We start from the raw sequence: 22,622 nt of genomic DNA on the forward strand, positions 1-22,622 counted from the left end.
GGGCTCCAATTCCACGTGTTTGGGGTGAGCCTCAAAGGCTCTGCTCATCGGACAAGGGGCGCCGCTGCTCCGAGCCTGTTTCCTTCCCGGTAAGGACAACCGAGCTGAGTCAGGTGCGGCTCTAACCACTTTACTTAATCCTCATTAACAGTCGAGTGCTGTAGGTGCTGTGACCTTCCCCCTTCCTAGACCAGGTCGCTGAGGGCGCAGGAAGCTGCTGAGGCACTCTTCGTCACTCTTCCAGGGCCAGCCACACTCTGAGGGACTGGTGGCCTGCTCCCTGGGGTGGGCGGGGAACCGGGTCTCAGTGGCGGCTCACATGGCTTACCCTGATTGTCAGGGGCTGGGCAGGGGTCCTGAATGGGTCTGGGGTGGGGGGCTCTGCCCCCTGTGAGCTGGCAGGAGGCATGCCGCTGACCTGTCTGTTCGGGCTAAGGGGGCTATTTCTGCTCTCTTCCTGGGGACAGGCCTTTCTTCTCTGCGCCAGGATACCTCCTGGTGCCAAGGCCTGTACTAGTGGAGGTGGGAAATGGAGCAGGGCTCTGGAAACTGCCCCCCACCACCCGCCCCCTGGGTTGGTGTCCCAGCCCCATCACTCACTGTCCAGCCGTGTGACCTTGGGCCTTCACTTCTCTGAGACTGGTTCCTATTCAAAAATAATAATACCACTTGCATGAGGCTTCTGTGGGAAGAAAGCCCCACACCTGTAAAGCGTTGAGATCAGGGCCAGGCACATAGCAAGCACTTAGCAATTGTTACCGTTACTGGGGATCCAGAGAGGAATCAACATGGTTGCTCCCCCAGGATCCTTGTTACTCTGCTCCTGCCCGTACTGACCCAAGTCCTGTGCCTCCTGGGGTCCCTGTCCTTCTCTCCAGGCTGTTCTCTCCTCCCCCACTCCCCCACCCCCAGGCCTCCCTTGCCACTACTCTGCTCACCACAGTGCTGGGACCCCTGCTTATCTTCAACCGTTTGAAAGAGATGGGTTGGACACCCCCGATCTCAGAAGCTGAAAAGTGAGGAAAAATCCTCATTGCCCCAGTAGATGCGTAGATAATAAGTGCAGGGTTTTTTTTGTTTTTTGGGTTTTTTTTTTTTTTGCACACGTAGCATGTGATGGGCATCAGGCTACACGCTTTACGAGCATTAGCTCACATTATCCTTACAAGATCCTGCGAGGTAGGTCCTATTTGGGGCCTGTTCTACCGCTGAGCAAACTGCAGCTCAGAGAGGGTGAATAATCTACCCAAGGTGACCCAGTGGTGAGTGGAGGAGCTGGGCTTCGGCGCCTGGCCGGCGACTCCGAAGCTCACGCCCTGACCCTCACCCTGAGCCTCCGGTGAAGCCCAGCTTCAGAAAGCCAGACCTACCCTGGGGACTCGGAAGAAGCTGGGCCCTTCCCTCCTCACCCCACCCTACTTCGGAGAAGCCTCCACATTTAGAGGGTTGGCTGGGCCCAAGTTCGGGAGTTGTTAACTTCTTAGTAGTTCTCTCTTTGCCTCGTTATGGGGTAAAACTGCATTTGGTTTTTAAAATTCCCTTTTTATTTAGTCGCTGTGAATGGTAAGAACTGCCAGTACTGGAAGCTGAGATCCCATCCATATGCCAGGTTTTAAATAGCAGACTGGAAACAAGTTTACACAGGAAGACCAAACTCATCCCAAACATGCCGCTACTGCACTGTTCCGACAAGAAGCCCGTGCCCCCCACCCGGCCTGCCTGCGCGCCCCTGTCTTCCCACTTCAGACGATTCGGAGAGTCATCCTTCTTGTTTTAGAAAAACATTTCTGAATTCCGTCTGCTGCACTTCATGCGTGAAGAAGCAAGTGGTGACCCAGGCACGGCAAGGTGTGCTTTGGTCTGGATTCTTCTCCGGGGCGGGGGGCGGGGGGAGCCCCGGTAACCTCGGGGTGATCTACCCACACTCACTCCCAGAAGTGGTTTCCACCTGCCCGGACTCGGAGGCGCTCCATCCCTGCCCTGAGCAGCAGGACAGAGCTGCACAGAGCAGGGTTCCCCTGCACTTGGCATTCCCGCTCTGCCAAAACATCACTCCTCTGAGCCTCAGTTTTCTCCTCTGCCAAATGGGTGCAGCCGAAAGAGCACAGCGGTTAGGAGCCTGGACTCTGGCATCATACTGCCGGTGTTCAGAAACCTCAGCCCTGCATCTTCCCTGACTGATCACCTTGAACACGGCCTCTCTGAACCTCAGTTTTCCTCCCTGTAGAGTAGACCTCCCTGTAGCTGGTGCCTGCCTCCGCGGTACTTTGTTGTGAGGGTTCAGAGCCACAATGCCACAAAGCACTGAATGCAGGGCCTGGCACGTGGTGAGTGGCAGCAAATGCCAGTTAGGATCACCAGAGCCTGGGGCCACTTGCCTTGTGAGGGGTTGTGGCGACTCCTTGCATGAGGGTCTCACGCCTGAGACTTGGCATTGCTTCAAAACCTCAGCGCTGCATTCTAACCTGGTGTGGGTTGGTGGGGGGGGGGAGCCATAGAAGGTCTGGTCCTCACCCACCCATTTTTTTTCTTTTTTACCAGCCTGAGCTCCCTTGGTCGGTCCTGGCGGCAGGGAGGGGGTGGGGTTGATCTATGGGCTTGGTAACCTGCCTGGGGGAAGGGAGGGGGCCTCTGACCCGAGGGGTAAATCATGGGCTTCCCCAAGGGCCCAGCAGTTCCCTCGGAAAGAAGCCCTGGGCATTTGTTATCTGGATGTTTCCCCTGAGGGGCTGACCACATGATTCATTTCACTCACACTAATTGGATGTAAATTAGATGAGAAATCAGTAATTTGTCCAAAGATTTGTCATTCCAATGGCTTTCCAGGCAGACCAAAGCGCTGGTCTGGCTAAGGCGCCCCCAGCTGTCAGGGAGGCGCCGGGCGGTTTTAGGAGAGGTGAAGATTTTCCTTGAGGACTTCTAGGTTTGCATTTTGCTTAAAAAGGGTGGAGGTAAGGTGGAGAGAGCAGGGGGTGGAGAGAAAGAAAGAGAGAGAGGGAGACTTAGGGAAGAGGGGGAGGCAGAGAGAGGGAGGGAGAGAAAGAGTGGGGGGGCAGGGGAGTTGGGGGTGAAGGAGAGAAAAGGAGAGGAGCTTCTGAGGAGAGGGGAGGTAAGCAGGGTACCTACAGAGACTAGGAAAACAGATCGGAAAGAACAGGAAAGAAGAGGAGGGGTAACTGGAGTTGGGGAAGGAGGCAGAGAAGAGAGAGACCGGTGGTTCTCATTTCTCTGGCCGCTTTTGGCCTCTGGAGGCGGGGGGGGGGGGGGGGGGGAAGGTAATGTTATTTAGTGTCAATAGGAAAAATGATCGCTCCAGACTTCCTTCCCTCCAATACTATGCTAATCAACCCCCTGGGCCCGCTCCTGTCTGGAAGCTAGGCAGCAGGTCTCCAGGAGATGGTGGCCAAGGGAAGGCACAGAGGAGTGGGGGTCAGGGCCGCGTGGGAGGGGCATTCTGACCCAGGAGCCTGCCAGGAGAGGAGCGAGCAGCAGGGCTCCCAGAGATCTCCCCCGGACAAGTGCTGCCCCAGGGCGGGGCACCCGTGGAGGCTCATGTTCTATTTATTAGAGAGACAGGCGAAGGCCCCTACAGAAGGGCAGAAATGTAAATATTTTTTCAAAGGGATCTGAGGCCTGAGTCAAGGGTGTAAAGGAATAGACAGATGGTGCTAAGGGGGCAGATAAAAAAAAGAAAAAGGGGTTGCTGGCCTGAAGACCCCTTTGGAGTAGCTGGATCTTAATTGTAATAGATATGAAGGCCCCAATGTGGAGCTGGGGGGCCTGCCCACCCTCCAGGAGAGAGGACCTGCACGTCACCGCTGAGAAAGGAGGCTGCTAGCTGTTCTGGACTTGAGAGAGAGCCATAGGGCTGAGGCCCTGGAGGCAGAGCAGGGCTGGGGCTGGGATAGCCTACAGGGTCAACGAAGGGGTCTGAGGTGTCTCGACCTTGCATTTGAAAAGGCTCACTGTCATGCTCATTCATTCATTTCAACATTGGGCACGCATTTATGAAACTTTTACTATATGCGTGGTGCTAGGTGCAGGCTGAGCCCCCATAGCCATGGGTCCCCAAGCTCTGAAGCAGCTGGTCTAGGAGGGGAAGCAGACAGTAATCCAATAACCGTGCACATCCATGTGTGATGATGAGCTGTGCCAAGTGCCATGCAAGGAAGCAGGGGGCTTTGACAGCAGGTAACCGGGGAACTGGACTCATCTGGGGTGTGGGGGCAGTCGGGGGGTGGGGAATAATACTAACATAATCAATTCAAAGTGATAAAAGGGTAACTGCTTTTGATTCCCACAAGGAGAAGCATTGACCTTAGCTGCTCAGACCTCATTGGGTATGCATGTGAAATGCGGGAGGGTGTGCAAGTGAGCGTTGGAAAATGCCTCGCGCTCCTTCATGCCCACATGCTTGTGCGTGCGTCTGTGTGGGTCTCAGGTGCGGTGGGGGATGCACTCTTCCAGGGGGTGAGTACTGATCGTTTTGGGGTGTACTTCAAAGCAGCGTGCACATCAGCAATAGGAATCAGGGGAGCCTAAAGACGATCCCCATCCCTGCCTCCTCATGTCTCCAAATTTGAGAAAGAAAGAGGAAGCGGCCCCATCTCTGGATTTCCATGACAAACTTCCCTGTGATTCTGTGTATGTTCTATGTGGTTATGTTGTTGACAATGTCCAGCCCATGCTGAGTGGGCGTTCGGTGCGGGTGTCCCTCCCCACCTTCCCACAACCTTATATCATCTCTCTCTCTTTTCTCTCTCCCTCTTTGCCGAATACTTTATGTTTTATTGAGTGCTTATTAAGTACCCAGCACTGTGCTATGCCCTTCAAATATGGAATTCCATTGAGTCATCACATTCATCTATGGGTAGTGCTCTTCTCCCCGTTTTATAGATGAGAACACCGAGCTGAGAGAGGTCAAGTGACTTGTCCAAGGGTCTGGCTGCCAGAGAACGCAAGAGCCGACTCAAGCTTCCGATTTCTGACTCTGAAGTGCCCAAGTATTAACCATTCCCATTCTTTTCTCCTCTCTCTCCCTTCCTGGCTTCTATAAACATCTACGAGTTCATGGTGAACTAGAGGCTGGTTATTCACATTCTACCATTGCTCTCTGCTTTACACATGTGTGGTTTCATAACCAGGATCTGATTCACGCACAACTTTTGAGGACACCTCTATCTGTGTCACATTGCCAAGTTCCTCAGCAAATGTTAAGGTGTTGAGGGAGAATCATTGACATTTCAAAGTTGGGAGTGCACCGTCTTCTTTTCACACCCACAAAACGAGGCCCGGAGAGGAGAGAAGGCTTGTCGAGGATGACGTGGATCCCCAGCAGAAAAGTGGAGACCGGAGACCGGAACTCCCCCTTAGGATCCTCACTGCAGTGCAGCCAGCACCCTCGGTCCCACTCTGAGAAATCAGGAGCTCCCTTAGAAGACCATGCACCCCAGGGAATGCAATGAAAAGGATTCCTCGAATGGACACAGAACCTGGACCTCAGGGGGCAAAGGCACCAGCAGCCATTCTGAGTTCTGACAGCTCCCAGGCCTTGGGCTGCCAAGGCAAGATTCCCTCTTCAGATGAATAAGCTGCTATGCCAAGCGTAGTGGAGGATGACATGTCTACCTAAAGGGGTCATATTTCTACGCTGTTGAATAGAGGACAGGAAAGGGGAACCTGAGGGAGGTAAACATGGCTGAGCCTCAAGAGACCCCCCCCTTTCCTCTCTCCTCTCCCCCACGGCCCATGCTGGTGGCAGCTGTGGCTGTGAGCATTGGCCATGATTTCCAACACCTTTCAGGGACACCGGATATGAAAGTCCGAGGCTCTGGAGTCAGGCACCCTTGCATTCCATACCAGGTCCTGACGCTGAAGACTCTGTTTCCTCATCTCTAAAATGGGAACAATAGCCTTCCCATAAATTTCTCAAGGTCATTGGGAGAACAAACCAGAGTTGTCATCAACACAAAGCAAGGGGTCCCAGGTCTGGCAAAGTGCGAAAATGGAAGGCAGGAAGTAAAAGGCTTACCACGGGTCCTGGCACATCTGCCGAGTTAATAATTAGAAGTTCCTTGTTCTCCTTTCCCAGGGCTGGGCCTCCGACCTTGGTGATTAGGATAAGAAACAGGGGGGTCACCTCCTACCTTCACTTTTGAGTGGAGATTTGAGTTTCTTGTCGCTAGCTCAAGTCATTTTTCTAGAACAAATTAATACAACTCAAAAATACCCAGAATGTGGAATGCGTTTTTGAAAAATTGAGGTGAAATTCATATAGCGTAAAAGTAACCATTTTAAAGGGGGTAAGTGGCATTTAGTGCATTCACAGTGTTGGGCAGCCACCATCCACATTAAGTTCCCAAACATTTTTTTTAAAAGATTTTATTTATTTATTTGTCAGAGAGAGAGAGAGAGCACAGGCATGGGGAGTGGCAGGCCGAGGGAGAATCAGGCTCCCTGCTGAGCAGGGAGCCCGATGCAAGACTCGATCCCAGGAGCCCGGGATCATGACCCGAGCCGAAGGCAGACGCATAACCAACTGAGCCACCCAGGGGCCCCCCCGCACATTTTCATCACCCCAAAAGAAACTCCATATCTGTCAAGCAATCACTCCTATTCCTCCCTTCCCCTCAAGATTCTGGCAAGCACCAACTGCTTTTGGTCTCTGTGGACTTAACTATTGTGGATATTCCAAATAAATGGAAGCAGGCAGTACATGACTGTGTCTGGCTTCATTCTCCTAGCATAACGTTTTCAAGGTTCTTCCACCTGAGAGAATGAATCAACACTTCGTTCCCTCTTTATGCCTGAGTAATATTCCACAGTATGTGTATGTCACATTTTGTTTGTCCATTCATATCTTGATGGACATTTAGCTTGTTTCCATCTTTTGCTTTCGTGAATAATGCTGCTATAAACATCCGTGCACAAGTATTTGAGTGCCAATTGTCAATCCCTTTGGCTACATACCGAGGAGTGGAATTGCTGGGCTTTCTAGGAATTCTCTAGAATGTCTCTCAGGGTTGTTGGGAGAATCAGTCAGAGTGTGGATGGACACTCTGGGCGTGTGGCTCCACACCTGGAAACGCTCAAGGAGATGCTCAAGAAATGGGTGTTCCCCTCCCTCCTTTCTTACTTTTTCTCTCATCCAACCTTCTCTTTTCCTCACCTCATTCCTGCCCAAAGTTCATATGAATGAACCGAGGTCTGCTGGGGCTGTGTGGGGAGGCAGCCACATCAAGTTCAGGAGACTCAGCTGCTGTCTGGGTAGGGCTTATCTGGAAACTGGAAGGATTGGTACCCAGAGTCTGACTCGCAGCGTGGGGAATGGGACGTCCTGGGTTTGCAGGTAGGAGAAGCAGGAAGTACTCCAGGCCTTTCTGCTGGTCCAGTTACCAGTCATGGGTTCACAAAAGGGGATGAAACCATTGGCGCACTGAACGTTAGCCTTCAGACTTTAATTCTGATTTGCCCAGAGCACAACGCGAAATCCAAGTGTGGAGCTTCTAGATCAATAGCCAGATTTAACTGACCCTCAGATTGGACATTTGTTGGTCCAGACTGGGTCCTAGGCTCTCGCGAGAAAATCAAGTTCTAGGCTGGCAAAACTGGTGCCAAAACTACTTTCCTCTTCCTTCTTTTGGTCTTACCTTTGTGTGGTTCAAACAAATCAATGATCATCTTAAATATATAATACATATTGTATATATGTAATGACAGCTGGCTTCTACTGAGCACTTACTGGGTACCAGGCACACTGTGCACCCCCGATCCTTGTAACAACCCAATGGCATTCCCCCAAATCTATAAATTGAAGTCCTAACCTGACTGTTTTGGGGAGAAGGGCTTTAAGAAGGTGATGAAGGTCATAAGGGTGAGGTCGAAAGGGTGGAACCCTGATATTGCAGAAATGGCGCCCTCGTAAGAAGAAGAGACACCGCGGCTACCTCTCTACCATGTGAAGACGCAGTGAGACGGTGGCCATCTGCTAAGCCAGGGAAAGAGCCCTCACCTGAACCCAGCTATGCCGGCACGCTGACTTTGGAATTCCAGCCTCCAGAACTGAAAAAATAAATTTCTATTTTTTAAGCCACCCAGTCTAGGGCATTTTACAGTGCCCCGAGCTAACACAGTTATGAAGATGGTATGTTCACTACCCCCTGTTTGCATCTCTTACGGAGATGTCAAGTCACTTGACCAAGGCCACACAGCTCACAAGCGGCAGGGCCAGAATTTGGAACCCTGGAGGTCTGGCTCAAGAGCCGTGCCCTTTAACCTCAAGGCTACAATCATTTCAAGAGCCGTATGGCAGGGGCACGATCAGGAAGTTCAAAGTCACTTTCTTTGCTGCCTGCTACATTGGTGTTGGCCCCTACTTAAAAAAACTTTTTGACCAGGGGAAGTGGAGGAGAAGAGTGAGGGGGTGACTTGCCAGTTATTCCCAACACATATACCATGAGTGGTGTGTTATCGTCGGTAGGAGTGTGCCAGCTTATGAAAGTTGATTATGTGCATCTTTTCTCAACTCTGTATTCAGTGCCGTCACGTTGGTAGGTTGAATTCCTCCATGGTGGGAGTATTCACACCACAGAAATTGGCAAACACTACAAATCAGAGCTTTTTCACTGGAGAGCCCGTTGTTAAACATTTACCAGTACACTACTTCACAGCACATCAAAACACAGAGAAGGCGTATGGGGCTAAGTTCCTTGGCAGCATAGGGTGAGGCCTGGTCCTGCAGGAACTTGCTTGGTGGCTCTCTCCCATTTGGTTTTCTCCTGATAGAATCAGAGCTCCTTGGGATGTTGAAGCAGATCCTTAGAGATGTTCAAGCCTAACTTCTCATCTCACAAATGGAAACTCAGGGCCCAGAGAGGGGAGGTGACTTGCCTATGGTCACACAGCACAGGTCACAGCAGTTCACATGAATTTACCTCCATTTATTTCGTCCAAGCCTGTAGATCTAGTTGGGGAAAATGCCAGAGGTTTTCTGGCCCAGACTGGACATGGATGCTACTATTTTGGGCACCATTCTGTGAGGATGGGGTAGTGTTTTCCGGATTTCCTGGCTGTTCCCTCCTCCTGTACTTCCACACCCCACAGGGTGTAGTAGAGAGATAAGCAAGATGCGCACACTGTCATCAATAATGCAGCCTCTTCTGTCTCTGAGTGGAGGCCGTAGAAGTCGATGCAAATAGCACAGCTTGTAAATGTGCAGATTGGATCGGGGCCTCCAAGTGCACCCTAGAAAACACGGCTGCGTGTTCTTCATCTCCAGCTAATTATAACTTTATTCATTACAGTCTGGCTCATAAGATTATAGACCTAAATCAGGAATAGAATATGTGTTACATATATATTTTTGTAATACTTTCCCTCCGTCAGAAGTGAGTCTCTGCCTCCATTCGGGAGGCGTGAAGTCAGAGTCCCGTCCCCAAGCCAGGCATCTGCAATGTGGCATTTTCTGTCACAGCCACACACTTTGCTCAAAGCAACGTGGAGGTGTTAATCAACTCAGAGAGCACCCGCCCCACTCGTCCCGCCCGGCAAATCAGAGCGACTGTCAAAGGAAGATGTAAAAGGAGTTATTAATCTTTGGGGCCAAATGGTTTTAATTATGCACATACAGTATTCAAATTCAGTTGAAAATGGTCTTTACAGGTTTGGTTTTCCCTCTGCGGTTGATCCTGCAGGGCGGTGGGGCACGCAAGTGTGGAGGGAGAAGAACATGGGGGTTTTTATTCTTTCTTGTTTCAGAGGGCTTGACTTCTAAATGTCAAACCCTGAGCTTCAGCCCTTAGACCTCTTTTCCTCTGTCTGTTTCCTGAGGAGACAATCCAACCCTTGGCTTTAAATATTGTCTCTATGCTAGGGACCTCAGAATGTAGATCTGTGGTCCTTTCCTGCGCACCCAGCTCCAGGATCCTGCAACAGTACTCCGCTCCATGTCTCTGCTTGGGTGTCTTATAGACATCTCAAAACTTACATGCTCAAAATAAAACTCTGTTGTTTTTTTTTTTCCTCTCTCTACCAAAGCATGGCCTTCTCCAGAGATGCCCCAGTAATAGCACGCTCCACTGTTCCTCATTAAACAGCGTTATCCATACTCTTGCTCCACCTGCAAACCCAAGAGTCATTCTGGATTATTCTTTCTCTCAATTCTCATAGCAATGAGCAAGTCCAACAGACATCACCTGTAAACTATATCCCCTTTCTAGCTCCTTCTCTCCAATGTCACTGATATTCCTGTGGTCCTAGCTGTCTGCATCTCCTCCCTGGGCTCACCCTGGTTCCCCTGCTCCCTGTCTTGCCTCTCCGGGGTCCATCATTTACCTAGCAGTCAGAGGGATCCTTTAAAAAATAAACAGTTGCACCCCCCCCCTCCTGTTTACAACCCTCTAGTGGCTTAGTGATAAACTCCAAACCCCTTGCAGTGGCCTCAGGGCCTCATGGGTTCTGGCCCAACCTACCTTTCTGCCCTGATTTCTGCTGTTCCTCCTATTTTCTGGGTTTCTTGAGCTCACCAAACTTATTCCTGCCTCAGGCATTTTACCCCGCAGTTTCTTCACCCTCTAAGACTCCCCCTCGTGTTCCTAACCTGGCTGGAACACTTCACATGTTACCTCTTCAGCAAGACTTCTCCACAGCGGCTGAGCCTGGACAAGGAAAGAGGTGACGGAGCCCCCTCTCCTTTCTTGAAGAGAGTTGTGTCCTCTCTCCAAACAGATACCACACAAGAGGGAATTCTCACAGGAGGCCCAGGAGCTGAGAGGAAGGGAGGGCGGGATGCCCACTGCTTTGAAGGCCAAGAGCGGCCTGCATGGCTATAAGCTCAGTGGTGGGTAATGAGTCACCGAGCAGTCTATGATCACAAACCACTGAGCAGACTTTGCCCTGTGATTCTGGGTCCTGGTCCCTAGACAGAAAGCATTGCCTTGTGTTGATTTTTACCATTCTTTTAAGAACTTTCCAAAAACTCTTCTCTGGTTCCCAATCAGACAGTCTCCTGCCGTGGAGTTCCTAAAGCACGTGGGTTCTGATCTTCCTGAGGACAGGATGTATGCCTTCTTACTTTTCTCTCCTCCGTGCTTAGCCCTGGGCTTGGCACATGGCAGGCACTCCGTAAAGGAGTGCTGGTTGCCTGCACGACTGTCCTGTGACAGTAAGGACTTGTCTTGCCTTCATGGACTTGTTTTTTCCATAGGCTACTAGACACTGAGTGCACTGAGGTCAAGACAGGGTCTCACCTACCTTTCTGGGCTTCCTCACGGTGCTTGGAACAGCACTGAGCATTTAATGAGCTCTCAGCACATTTCTGTAGAACTGAATTCGCTACTGATGGGATTGATCCACAGTCATCTCAGTTTAATGAAAAGGACTCATGGTTCCTGAGAGCCAGGGACCTGGCATCCCAGTGAGTAAGGTAGGTATGGTCTTCTGACACCTTGGAAGGAACAAAGGGGGCAGCTAATATGATACTGAAGTCTCCTTTGGGGTTTTCCTCTGGAGAAAAGAGAGTTTTCCCCTTTTACTGAAGATGCCAAATGAGGCCTGGCATGAAACATGGATTCATATGTTTTTTTGTGTGCAAACAATATATCCATTATAGAACAGTTTTATATTTCCTCATCTGACTTGAAAGGGTGGCGCTTTGTATAAACCACATTGTTTGAGCTGAAAATTGTATTCTACAGATTTCATTTTGATAAGAGAGTTCTGGCTTTGTTGCCAACCAACATTTTAAGAAGTCACATAAAGAAGCAATGCCTTGAAAATGCATTTTCTTAGCACGCTAATTCTGGTAGGTATCACCATTCTCCACGGTTATTTAACTTGTTGCATCTGAAACGTTGTTTCACCAGAAGCGTGTGCTGGAAAAGGCAATGGTCTTGGCATAAATACCATTTCCCCTTTTTCGTGGTACCTTCTGTGGGTGTGCCACACAGGCTGTCAGTGATGTCGGGTTATCACCATCATCATCACCATCATCACCATCACCACCGTCACCACCATCATCACCATCATCACCATCACCACCATCAGCACGAATACCATCATCACCATCAGCACTATCATCATCATCAACATTCACAATCATTGAGCTCTTTCTATGTGCCAGACATCTTGCTAAGCACTCCATATGCATTTTCTTATTTAATAATCACAACAGAGCTTTGGGGGTGCATCCTGTTTTTATCATCTCTATTTTACAAATGGGAAATGGAGCTCAGAGAGGTTAAACAGCTTGCCCAAGGCTGGTAAAACGTGAAGCTGCCTGGGCAATGCAAAGCCTACACTCTTGAGCACTGCACAATACATAATACAGTGATTAACAACACCCATTCCCTGGGGGCTTCTGATCTTCTGAATTAGCTTTGGAAGACATCCTGGCATGATGGAAAGAACATCCATGTTCTTTCCATGTCCGAGTCAAGGAGATTGTGGTCCTAGCCCCAAAGCATTATTACTTATCAGTTAAATGTCCTTGGGCAAGTTGTTTCATTTATCTGAGCTTCACTCTCCTTATCTTTAAAAGGAAGTAAGAATACATATTTGTGAAGTACTGAGCAAGTGACTGCCATACAGGAGGTGCTCAATAATAATATTTGAATAGTTATCGGGCACTTACCATGCCTAATAACTAAGAACTGAGACTTAATGCCAGACTAAGAACTTTATCTTCGTAGATGATCTCATGTGATCCTCAAAACAACTCCATGAGATTGGTACTTTCATTTTATCTCCATTGTATAGATGGATAAATTGTGGCTTAGAGAGATTAAGTTACTCAACAGACACTGATTTTGGAATCAGATGAAACTGCCTGTGAAACATAACTCTTTCAACTAACCACTTCTTGGAAAAATCCCTTTATATCTCTGAAGCTCAGTATGCACACCTAATATATGGATTACCACCTCATTAAGGGGTGGTAGGAATGGAGTGACCTAAGGAAGCTAATAGTCAGAGATGTTCATTTTTTTCTCCTTTTCTCTCATGGATCCCTGCTGCATCACCTTCTTCTAAATTCCCATAATATGTTGGTTTCTCTTATGACCTGTGTTACCAAGTGCATCCACTGTTGGGTTACAACCTCCTACAAGGCAGGGGTTCTGTCATCTTTGTCTCTGGGTCCCTCACCACATCCCCCACAGAAACTGGCTCATTGCAGGCATTAACAAATAAATGTGTAAATAAATGAAATAAATGAACACGTGAATAAAGGAATAAGGTGGCTCCCCTAACAGGAGGCTCCACAGTTGAGCCTTCAGTGCAGTGTCTTTGGAAACTTCATTTGAACTGGCAGCTTTGGCTCATCACAGGGGCAGCGCTGTGGACAGCAACCTGTCTCTCCTTTGCCACAGCTGTCCCCTTACAGCAAGGGGAAATTCTAGCCAGTCGCTCTCTGATATGAAAGCAGTCATAAAGCCTGGGAGTCCATGTGCCAGAGGAGAAATGATTCACAGTCATTGCACTGTGTAGGAAGGACGAACTGGGAGGCAAACTGCTAGCATGCTCCAGGGTTTGCCTCTCGGTAATGTGAGCTTTGCAGTCTGGCCAGGAGTGAGCTTTTTACCATAAACATTCAGGGCATGCTGCTTATGTTTTAAAAGTGACGTGTTTTAATTTCCAGCCAAAAATACTATATGTTTGGATTGCAGTTTCTCAAGTTGCTAAAAAATTATTCAGAGGAGATGAAAACCTGCCATGCGGTAGAGGAAGCAGCCTGATGTTTAATGCAAAGGCTAAATCAGTTCTCTGGGAAGCACAGTCTTCTCTTTGGGCTAGGCCATGAAAGTGGACACTGCAGAGCTAGGATATTTTCAGTCTCCCATGAATTGATGCCATCTATAGACAACTTGGGTTCTTTAGGGCAAAAACAACATCAGGACAACTCGTTTGAATATTTTTCATTTGGTAGGAGTGTAACAGAGAAAATAGGCTAGAATAAGCTGCAGTAACAAACAACTCCCAGATTCTAATGTCTTATGGCAATAAAGGTTACTTTCTTGCTCAACTACACATTGCTTATGGGTCAGTGAGAGGCTCTGCTTCATGTTTCCTCTTAAGAGACCTTGTCAGCTTGATGGAGCAGCCACCATCTTGAACATTGCCCGTCATCACCACAGGGCAGAGTTCTGGATGACTCACAGTGGCTGCCAAACAGTTAAATGCTCTGGCCCAGAAGCAACACGTGTCAGCTCTGCTGTCCACTCATTGACCAGGACTGGCCACTTGGCTGCATCCAGTTCCAAGAAGCCAGGAAATGGCAAGATTATCCTCTCCTGGAAGGAGAAGAAGATGTCAGCAAGCAGCACCCACGAGTTCTACGTTGGGTATTAGTGCACATGAAACCACAGAGAAAAGAGGTGAGAGAAATCATAATCATATCTCAGGGGAAGAAAAAGCTTGACTCTTAGGTTTTTTTTTAAAATCCATTCTGAGCAGGATACAAGATTTTTTTTCTCTCTTTCTCCTTTAACTTCTGAGGAATTGTTTATAAATTCTCTCTGTACTTGATAAACAACTAAGCCATTAGAGTTGAGATGGATTCTCTGGTGTGTGTGTTTAAGTGTGTGTGTGTGTGTGTGTGTGTGTGGTGTGTGATATACTATAGTGTAGATGGTAGACCAGAAGATAGATAGAAAAGTGCTTTATTCTATTCTGTTGCAAAACCTTCCCTGAGCCACCCAAGGGCTTAAAAGTTGTCGGGAAGATGGAGAATCTGCAATGTTTAGTTCTCTGGTTTGGTCTTGAACAGACTCATCATAAATCTTCTAAAACAGAGAGGATTCAACAGATCTTCTGGTTGGAAGTTGCTTTCTTTCTCCAAGAATTTTGGTGGTGCTGGATTTCAAGATGCTTTCCAGGTTAGACTTCGAGGCAGGCAGGCTCATGAACTGCACTCCCTCTTCTTAGGAGGAAGAGCTCTGAGGCCAGGTGATGTTAGAAATAATGACAACGAAAACACAACCCCTCCCATCTGTCCATACTCAAGCGCAAATTGGGTCCATCCAATAAATCTCTACAATAGATTGAGCATCATTATCCTCATTCTTCAGAGGACAGACCTGAGGCCTGGAGGGATAAGATCATTTGCTCAAGGTTGCCTGATTAGTAAGGGGCAGGGGCAGGATTTAAACTTAGGTATGTAGACATCAGAGCTAGTGTCTTTCCCTTGTGGTCTCCATGGGAACTAGGAGCCTAGCTATCCCAAGTTCACTGTTATGGGCAAAATTCATATGTTGAAGCCCAATCTAACCCCTAATATGATGGTATTAGGAGGTGGGGCCTTTGGAAGGTAATCAGATTTAGATAAATTCATGACGCTAGAGCCCTCATGGTGGGGTTGGTACCCTTATAAGGGGAGGAAGAGAAATCAGAGCCCTTTCTCTCTCTCTCTATCATGTAAGCACACAATGAGAAAGCAGCTGTCTGTAAGCCAGGAAAAGAGCTCTCACTAGGAACCGAACTTGTTAGGACCTTGATCTTGGACTTCCTAGTCTCCAGAACAGCAAGAAATAAATGTCTGCTATTTCAGCCATTTTGTCTATGGTATCTTGTTATAATCGCCTGAACAGACTAAGACATTCACTAAGTCATTAGACTTATTAACAAGCTAAATCTTGGATGCATGTACCAGGTTTTGAGAGAATCTCTACCCCCCTTGTCCCATGTTCTTACATGCTGAGATGTCAGCAGAAGTAACACTCTGGTCTTTATGTACCTTTGCTGACTAGTCACCAGAGGAAGAGTGATTTATCTGATGGGCAAGTTTCAGAGAAAAAAACTGCACATGCTCAGCTCCGCCTTCTCTGTATTTTCTTGGATCCATGTTCAGGGAGGACACATTCAGGACCTAGTATCATGGGGTAGTCTCCCAGTGTAGGCTCTGCCCTGTGTGGCAGGAACATTGTGGTCAGCCCATTTACTGATGGGTAAATTGATACCTGAAGTGAAGGGCTGGGAAGCCCACTGTGGCCATAGGTTTAAAGCCATGTTCTTTAAATCATCTTTAAAGATGATATCTTGATTTCCATCTGTGTCCTATGTCTTATGTCTTGGTTGGTTCCAAACTTCATTATGGAAAGGCAGAAAAGGGTGGGATTAATAATCATTCCAAAAATCTGAGTTAAGAAAATGATCAGTCACATATGAGTGGATGAAGGTTAGTATTGGATTCCCCAGTCCTTCTGTTCTCTTGCTTTCTTAAGATTGGAAAATGCTGGCTGATTTCCAGGACTCTTTGAAAAAGCCTGTGTTTTGTTTACGTCTGAATTCCTCATGCTTAATACAGTTTCTGGTCTATAATAGCCCCATAATAAGTGTTTGTAGCATAAATAAAGTCCACTGTTGGCTCAGGAAGCTAGGTGAGGGCAGTGGACAGAGAACAGAGCTGGCTTGAGAAATCCTGACACCTGGGCCTTGGAGACTTGGCAAGAGACTAGGACAGCAACTCTCACACTGGCTCTGTGTGCAAGGGGCCATAAAGACCCAACTCACCAACAGGCCTTGATGATCTCCCTACCCAGGCAGGTTTGGCTCAAGTTCAGGCCTATTCTGGTTAGGGGTGGGGGGACTCCTTATCAAACAGAAAGAAATATCGGTCGGGGGGGCCCCGTTCTAGTCTTGTCTGTAGAGGTGCCTCTGGGGCCTGGGAGCAGCATTCTCCTCCCATGGGCTCTGTCTGATGGGTCACATGAATCCCAGGACTCTACTAGGCCTGAAGCACAAAACTCTGGTCAAAGACCCAATTCCTAAAGAAACCTAAAAACTCTGCGTCCGTATTTGTTTGAATGCATCTACGCACATTCCGTGCACACATAAGCCATGCATGTACAAACTGTATGTCAGCATGTTTTTTCTCATCCTTCTCTGACAATCTAAGCCTGTAGCCTTCACTTTTCTTAAAGGTGGTATACAGGGTTGGGTTTGCGCCCAGGATCTGGCATTTGATTGGATTCGGTTCCCAACCCCCGCCCCCCGCTACACACACACACGTGTGCATGCATCTGCAGCCTATAGCACTCTGGGGTTTTAGATGCAATCCCATCAAGAATAATTATCTTGTCCTTCACTGGCTATGGCCTTGGCCTCTTATTTTAGGATCCCTTGCCTCTTGATTATGCCCAGTCCCTCAAATTAGTTCTATATGCCTTACACGTGCTCAAGAACAATTTTTGTCACTTGAATATGGTGTCCACCTGTCTCTTTCCTCTCTGCTGTCCGCTGCTAAAGGGGTTGCTGATTGAAGCTTTTTGAGCACAGGGCAATGTGCCTGACACATAATAGGCATATTAGGGTTCTCCCGAGAAACAGAACCCACAGTTGGATATACATATATATTTCGAGAATGATTTATTATAAGGAATTGCCTATGTTACTAAGGAAGCTGAAAAGTCCCGAGACCTGCGGACGGGCAAGCTGGAGGTCCGGGAGAGTCTCCAGCTTACACCCAGCAGTGTAAGTTACAGTCTGAGGGCAGAAGACCAAGGTCCAGCTCAAGCAGGCAGGCAGGTGAAATACCCTCTCCCTCAGCCTCTTTGTTCTACTCAAGTAAATGGATGAGGCCCTCCCAAGGAAGGGCAATTTGCTTTGCTCATTCCACAAAGTCAAATATTAATCTCATCCAAAAACACCTTCATAGACTTACCTGGGATAATATCTGACCAAGTATCTGGGCACCCGGTGGCCCCAATCAATTTGACACATAAAATTATCAGTCACAATTGGTAGTCAGTACCTATCATTTAATTAATGAACTAGTTAATATATTAAGGAATGAAAATATTACTGCTCCAAGGTTGCTTATCACCACAGGTGCAGGCTCCTGTTGATGGCCCTAAAATTGTCCTGGGCCAGCCTCACACCGTCCAGAAGCTGATAAAGCGAGGGGGATATTCTCTCCCTGCAGGTCCCATATCAGTGCGCGTAGGCCAGCAGCATTGTTTGTGCCGAGCCCTAAGAGGGCTGCCCTGGGCTCCCACCGTCTCACTGAGACCCTCTCCACAGACCATGCTAACATTTTTCTGATGCCCGTCTCTCTCGGACCGAGACCTTCAGGGACGAGGCCTGGCTGGGCCCACATCTCCACACCTGGTCCGGAGAAACTGTCCTCCCGAATCCCCTCCCACTTAGAGTGCGCATTCCCTCCATCCACCCCATCCCTCCTTGCTAATCCACCCCCTGCAGGATTCTGTAATGGGTGCCCTCCACATGAAACTTGTGCCAACCCTCAAGCTTTCCTTAGATACATGTGGACATAGGACCCAGAGAGGCCGTCAGCAGCCGGGCCATTTTGCCTGATACTTGTGTCCGCATTTGCTTCATTGCACTCCCGAGGTATTTATGCGTTCATCATCCCCCCTTGTGCGGGTGGAGCGATGGCCTTTACTGAGCACTTTGTTCTTATCACCTCTGGAGGTCACTGCCAGTGAGTGAATGGCCTTTGCTTGTCTCCACCAGACCGAGGCCAGGCTGTTTCTGGCTGGCTGGCTCGGTGACTCTCATTGGAAACTGCATCATCAGGCATGTGAGGCTGTTCCCCAGTCTCCAGAAATGGGAGTGGGTGCTATAGGTCGGATGCTTGTGAGCCCCCCTAATTCATATGTTGAAACCTAACCCCCAATGTGGTGGTATTTGGAGGTGGGCCTTGGGAGGTGATTAGGTCCTGAGGTGGAGCCCTCATGAATGGGATTAGTGCCCCTCTAAAAGAGACCCCATAGAGCCCTCTCGCCCCACCCACCATGTGAGGACACAGCTAGAAGACCGTCTGTCTGTGAACGAGGAGGCAGGCTCTCACCAGACTCCAAATCCACTGGTGCCTTGATCTCGGACTTCCCACCCTCCAGAACCATGAGAAATAAATATGTGTTGTTTTTACGCCACTCAGTCTGTGGTATTTTGTTCTGCAGCCCCACCTAAGACAAGGTATTCCTCTGAAGGATGACGCTCCGGCTCTTGGCAGAAAGCGGCAGAATCTAGGGCCCCTAGATATTCTTTAGCTCTCCCTGTGCCTCAAGGCTTGAGTTTACTTTACAACATCTTCACCACATGGTGAATCTTTGAACCTCTGTTTACATGTGTCCAGGGTAGAGGCGCTTGTTACTGCCTAAGGTAGCGAGTCTCCTTGCTAACTAGCCCTGGCAATAACAGTACCATTATGATAATAATCTTTATTATCGATAACATTTATAGAGCCCTTCTATATGCCAAGTGCTAAGCACTTGACATGGGTTATCTCATTTAATCCTCTCAAGAACTCTGAAATAGATGCTTTTATTATTCCTATTTTATAGATAAGCTGACGCACAGAGGGTTTAAGTAACAGCTAAGTGGTGATTCAAGTTGAGGTGGTCTGGTTCCAAGGCCTGAGCATTTAAATGCCTTATTTGAGTCCCCCTACCCACCCCCCCCCACCCTTCCACCTCTGGGCTCTAGGTTTGCTCTTTAAATCTCACAGGCTAATCTTCTCATTCTCTCCCATGACGCCCTTCAGAATTTTGCAAACGGCAGTCATGTCCCCAGATCAATCACTTTTCCGTTCTTCAGAGCCCCAGCCCAGAACCTTCCCTATTCTTCCGAGGACATGACTTCTACCACTTCCCATCAAACTTACCGTCCTCCTCCAGGGCTCTAGTGGCTTGTGCCCCCTCTCAAGTGTAGAGTCCGAGAGTGAGCAGAGGCTCAGGTGACAGGAACAGGACTCTGACAACCCCTTCTGTGGGGACACTGGGAAACTTGCATCACTACAGCCTAGGAGCATCTGGGAACCCACATCTAAGATGCCGACTCACTCTTAGCTGATGTCCATGAAAATCCCCGCTGGGAAGGGTCTCATTGGCTCTGGCTGCTGAGACTCTCCTCCCCCGTCTTGGACTTGAGCAGTGGTCTTTTTGAACCTGAGAGACAGGCCTGACAATGGGGCCTATTAAGAATCTTCAACAATGACAGTCCCACTAGGAATTAGACTCACAAATCACAGCAAAGCTTTCCCAGCCATCCTGTCTGGGAGCAAATGGTAGGTTTGCACTGGCCGTGGTTGGCAAAATCATCAGCTTTGTCAATCTCAAAAGGCAAGGGGATGCAGAGGAAAAAGATTACATTTGGAATCAGAAGACCTGGGTTCTGGTCCCTGGTTCGAGCCGGTTAAACTAGTGACATTTGGTGAGATGCTTCACCTCTCACCGGCACGTGACATTATTAACAGGTTAAATTTGGCAGGGGCTGGAGATGCACAGACCCTGCACCTGACTCCTGGGATTGAATCCTGGCTCAGGCAGGTTACATAATCTTTGACTCAGTTTTCCCCTAGTCAAAGTGGGAATACTATTAACACCTACTTAAGAGTTGTTTTGAGGATCAGCAGAGTTAACAGATGTAAAGCACCAAGATCATTACTTGTATGTAGGAGAAACAGTACTAAATCACCACTTACATTTATTATTTTACAATAATAATGATACAATAATTGTGCAAGATAAAAGCTCAGTGAGAATGAACTCTTGTTTTCTGTGTTGATTTACTTGTTTATATATTTAAATTAAGTGACTCAATGTATGTATAATAGGACGTGTGACATTATGTATAGCCAGAGAACATGAGTCAAATTCTTGGAGTTATTCTTTAAAAAAAAAAAAAAAAACCCAAAAAGCTATTTAGGAGCATATGCGACTGATCAGAATCAGTTTTGTTTGTTTGGGTTTTGCCCCTGGCTCACACCCCTCCCTCACTAGATAAGATGTGCTGGTATAAAGCAGTGAGGAGGGAGCAGAGGGCAAGGGATTTAAGGCTTGGGGCTTGATCTTGGGGGATTCAAGAATAGAGAGCTCTTGCCTTGCCTGTGCAGAGCTTGGGGAAGGCAAGTCTTGTGGAATTTTCCTGCATGATGGGGAGCAGTTGACAAGGTGTTGGTGCAGAGAGACAGGAGAGGGGAGACCTGAGGGGGCCTCCCAAAGTTTGCCCTGGTCCAGCAGGGCATCTGGAAGACACTGGGACAGCCAGCCCTGGGGGGCTTGTGGTTCAGGCAAGGAGTGTGTAGAAGTGACCAGTGCAGGGGCGCCTGGGTGGCTCAGATGGTTAAGCATCTGCCTTTGGCTCAGGTCATGATCCCAGCCTCCTGGGATCGAGCCCCACATCGGGCTCCTGGCTCAGCAGGGAGCCTGCTTCTCCTTCTCCCTCTGGCTCTCTCCCTGCTCGTGCTCTCTCTCTCTGTATCTCTGTGTCTCAAATGAATAAATAAAATCTTAAAAAAAAAAAAAGAAGTGACCAGTGCGGACAGAATGTGACAATGACCAGCCAGAAGCCTCCAGCCTACTGATGGCTTGACACTTTGTAAGCCCCCAGTACCTGATTTCAACAAGACTGTATTTCTGCCACCAAGAGGAATAGGGCTGGGATTAGGAATTAAACTCACTTATAGGAAAATTAAGAAAATAGCATTTCTTAAATACCTGAGTTTGTTAAATGAAATGTATACTACTAGAATGCTCAGCATAAAAAATAATATTAGAAAATGCTGGCAAATCAAAAGAGAAAAAAATAATTTAAACCACCCATAATCGAAAATAATTTAAATCACTCACAAACACTGCTAATATTCACACACACACACACACACACACACACACACACACTCACTGATCAGAAACCTAGAAGGTCCAGAATCCGACTTATTTTACATTCACAATATTTCTAGGATTTAGATTTTTAGCATCAAAGGAATATGGTAGTGGAAAAATATATTAGGATGGAAGATACAGTATGTAGTATGTGGTAAGAAATAACTAAATGTAAAGAACTCTGAATTTAATATAATTATGTCCTGTGACTGTATTGAAGTATTGATTACAAATGTCATCATGTTGTATCTGCCATAAATGTTTCTTTTTACCTGAAAATGGGGAAAAAAGTTACATAAAACCCATATACTTAGTGATGTAAATGCAACACTGCATTTTCTTTATGAATTTTCATACTAAAAATCATAATTAGTAAAATATTTTTAAGAACCTTGTATAACGATAAAAATTCACATTACAGGGGCACCTGGGTGGCTCAGTTGGTTAAGCATCTGCCTTCGGCTCAGGTGGTGATCCTGGGGTCCTGGGATTGAGCCCCAGGTTGGGCTCCCTGCTCAGCGGGGAGCCTGCTTCTCCCTCTCCCTCTACCCCTCCCCCTGCTCATGCTCTTCTCGCTCTCTCTCTCTCAAATAAATAAAATCTTTTAAAAAATGCACATTACATTTTTATTTACTGGGAAATCCTTCCTGATCTCTGGGTGGAGCTGCAGCAAAAATCTGTCTTCAGGATTTGCTGTAACAACTTTCTTGAGAAAACTGTAGCTCTTTTGAAAAGCCCCATCAGGGGCAGCCCCTCGCTCTTGTTACACTTTCAAATTTCTGTTTACTCGGATCCCTTTAATTTCCCTTTTCCACGGATGGCTAAGGGACCCTCCTCCCACGAGACAGGATCCTCACTACACTAAAAAAGGCTGAGATGACCTGCTCCACCCTGTCCAAACCAGCCTGTCACATTCGGGCACCGCAGCAACCCGCTCATTCATTACTACAGCAGGAGGATTTTAAAAGGTAATTGTAAACAACCTTTTTAGAATAAAACTTT

The sequence above is a fragment of the Eumetopias jubatus genome, unplaced genomic scaffold (genome assembly GCF_037043125.1).
Source record: "Eumetopias jubatus isolate StellerSeaLion01/CBP00866 unplaced genomic scaffold, mEumJub1_p1.0 scaffold_4, whole genome shotgun sequence".
NCBI lineage: Eukaryota > Metazoa > Chordata > Mammalia > Carnivora > Otariidae > Eumetopias > Eumetopias jubatus.